Source organism: Sus scrofa, chromosome 10, assembly GCF_000003025.6.
Source record: "Sus scrofa isolate TJ Tabasco breed Duroc chromosome 10, Sscrofa11.1, whole genome shotgun sequence".
Classification (NCBI taxonomy): Eukaryota; Metazoa; Chordata; class Mammalia; order Artiodactyla; family Suidae; genus Sus; species Sus scrofa.
The window spans coordinates 65,868,098-65,871,102 of record NC_010452.4 but is presented as its reverse complement, the minus strand read 5'-3'; the positions used below and the strand labels follow the sequence as shown (position 1 = coordinate 65,871,102).

Sequence of the window (3,005 nt, the reverse complement as noted above, 5' to 3'; positions counted from 1 at the left end):
CTGCGTCTCACAGTAGGACCTTGTATTTATCCATCCTATAGATAATAGTTGGCATCTGCCAGCCCCAAACTCCGAAAATATCCTTCTCCCACCACCCTTCCCCATGGCAACCGCAAGTCTCTTCTCTATGTCTGTGAGTCTGTTTCCAAAACCGTGATTTTAATCTCACCAAACCTGTGTCTCCATTTGGACCTCCCAACCTCACGAAGGAAACCGCAGTCATTAAGGTGCCAGAAACTCTCCCTCCTATTTCCATAGCAACACGATCAACAGCAAGTGCAATGGTACAAACATTCTGGAAACAGTTCGATAGGGTCTTAAAAAAATACGTATGTGCCTACCATGAAAACTTGCTATTGCACCGCTAGACACTGATGGCAGAGAAACGAAAACGTAGGTTCACACAAGAGCATCTGCACAAATATTTACAGACACTTTACTCATAATAGCCAAAAAATGGAAGCAAAGCAGATAGCCTTCGATGCGTGAGGGGTGAAACTATGGCACATGCGTACCATAGAAGACGGTCAATTAAAAAACAGGACTGCTAGGTGTGACACGGTGGACCAATCTTTGTTTAAATTATGCTGAATGAGGAAAAAAGCCACCCCCCAAGTTATATTCTATACGATCCCACTTATACAACACTGTTGAAATGGCAAAAGTATAGAAGTAGAACCCACGGGGGGAGAGGCAGGAAGTGGTGGGGTGGAGACAGCCTGCTGCTCGACCGCATCAGTGGAGACACCCTCACGCTGATATTTTGCTCTAAGTTCACCCTTAGGTTATCACGCTGGGAGGGGAATGGTACACGGAGCCCAGGTTCTCTTTTTATTATGTCTCACGACTGAGTGTGAGGCTGGTCATTTCAAAATGAAAATAATTTTTTTTTTTTTTTTGTCTTTTTGCTATTTCTTTGGGCCACTTCTGCGGCATATGGAGGTTCCCAGGCTGGGGGTCGAATCGGAGCTGTAGCCACCGACCTACGCCAGAGCCACAGCAACGCGGGATCCGAGCCGCGTCTGCAACCTACACCACAGCTCACGGCAACGCCGGATTGTTAACCCACTGAGCAAGGGCAGGGACCGAACCCGCAACCTCATGGTTCCTAGTTGGATTCGTTAACCACTGCGCCATGACGGGAACTCCCGAAAATAATTTTTTTAAATTTAATTCAAAATAAATAAAAATAATAAAGAATAAATAAAATCGATTTTTGTCAAACTACCTTGGAGGAACCATCCGAAAGACAACCAAAATATACAATAAATAAGCTCCAACTCTGTCAGGCGAAGACCAGGGCTTATTTGAAGTCTGTCTTCAGAACCCAAAATGCAAAATTGGCAGCTCTCCTGGTCAGAAGATGAAACTAGTTGTGCCAGAACTGTTAACAATGAAGTTCCCCTCTTCAAAAACAACCCTTTCAATGCTCTTGCAAATAGGTTGAGTTTGCAAACAATTATTTTGTGTTATCACCTAGACCTTAACCACACAGATGGTGCCCCACCTACCAGGGGGTAAGGGCAGAGCTTCATTGTGCAGATTAGCTCAATGCCTCAGCTTGGGTGGGCCTCGTGCAGCTTTCGTCAACACAGTTTCCTCACGGTTGATAAGAAGACAGTGCCAGGGGCTATAAAAGCAGCTGCTGTGTTATAACAGCCCCGAGAGAGATGGACACGGCAAGAGCTTCCTATTGTGGGGAAAGCCCTGGACTGCATTGCTGCAAATGGAGAAAGTGCTGGAGTGCAATTACACATTTGCGATGCAGCTTGGAATTCCAGAGCCACAGAGGGCTGCCCTGTTTACGGTGCCATGCCTGCCAAATGTGACTCTGTGTTTGACCTTGGAACTGGCTGTCCTAACGCAGCCTGTGAGGCCCTCCTGGACACATAATGGTAGTATCTGAACTTGGAAATCTGAGCAGGCCAAGGAATCCTGGGATGCTGCAAACTACAAACTTATTCCTAAACCTGTTGCCTCTGACTCTAAATACTTTCCTTGGTGCCCCAAGGGTGAGAACATTTCAACAGCCACCTGTCCTCTCCAGTTACATTTTAACATTGGATATGAGATTTGGCATTAAGCCGGCTCTATCTTGCACATGTATGATGTACCTTCAAAAGCAGAAGTATGGCAGGTTTCTTGGCAGCTATTTTTGGATGGAATATTTCCAGCAAAGACAATAACTTACTGAGCAGTTGTTCTAAGGATATAAACTTAGAACAGATTACAGATGTCCAGGTTTAAGAAATAAAACAATCATTGATTCCAAACAGCATGAGGAAGAACCACTCAGAGGAAGAAATTTGCACCTGGAAATGAAAAACCACCAGCAAAAAAAAAAAAAAAAAAAAAAAAAAAAAAAAAAAAAAAAAAAAACCTTAAAAATTAAAGGACACATGGACTGACTTCAGAGTAAGAGGTGACAAGAGTGACAGATTTGGCCCCACTCCTGCCCCATGGAGTCACCACCAAAAACTGCCTTGCCTCCCAGTCACCTTCTGGAGACCCCGAGACCCACAAACAGACCCAGAACCTGAAAAAAGAAGCTGTAGGCAATCAAACAGCTGAAAGAACAAACTGCACCTGGAAAACAGCTAGAAAAACATCAATGGGACAAAATGCAGCAAGAAAGAGCCTTTCTCCGGGAGCTGAGAACCTGGAATTGGAAATTAAAAATTCACAGAAAGCAAGTTAGTTACCAGAAATCAGTGCAGCACATCTTCTACTAACCCCCCCACCCCCGGCATCTATGGACCAGCCATCCTTAATGGTCATCTATAACTTTAACAATTTAGTCAAGATTTTTGCAGAAAATAGGGCAAGGAGCCCCAAATACCTGAGAATAAATCTACCAAGTAATGTGCAAGAACTGTACCCTGAAAGGTATAAAATAAATCGCCGAGGGAAATTAAAGAAAGCCGAACGTATATCCAGTTCCTGGATGTGAAGCCTCAATATTCCAGAGGTTGATTCCCCCAAAACATGATACTTGACAGGGTGTA

At 44.2% G+C, this 3,005-nt stretch overlaps 1 pseudogene; it reads left to right on the top strand.

Annotated features, from left to right (window-relative positions):
* Positions 1,249-2,732, top strand: LOC110255606 (annotated as a pseudogene).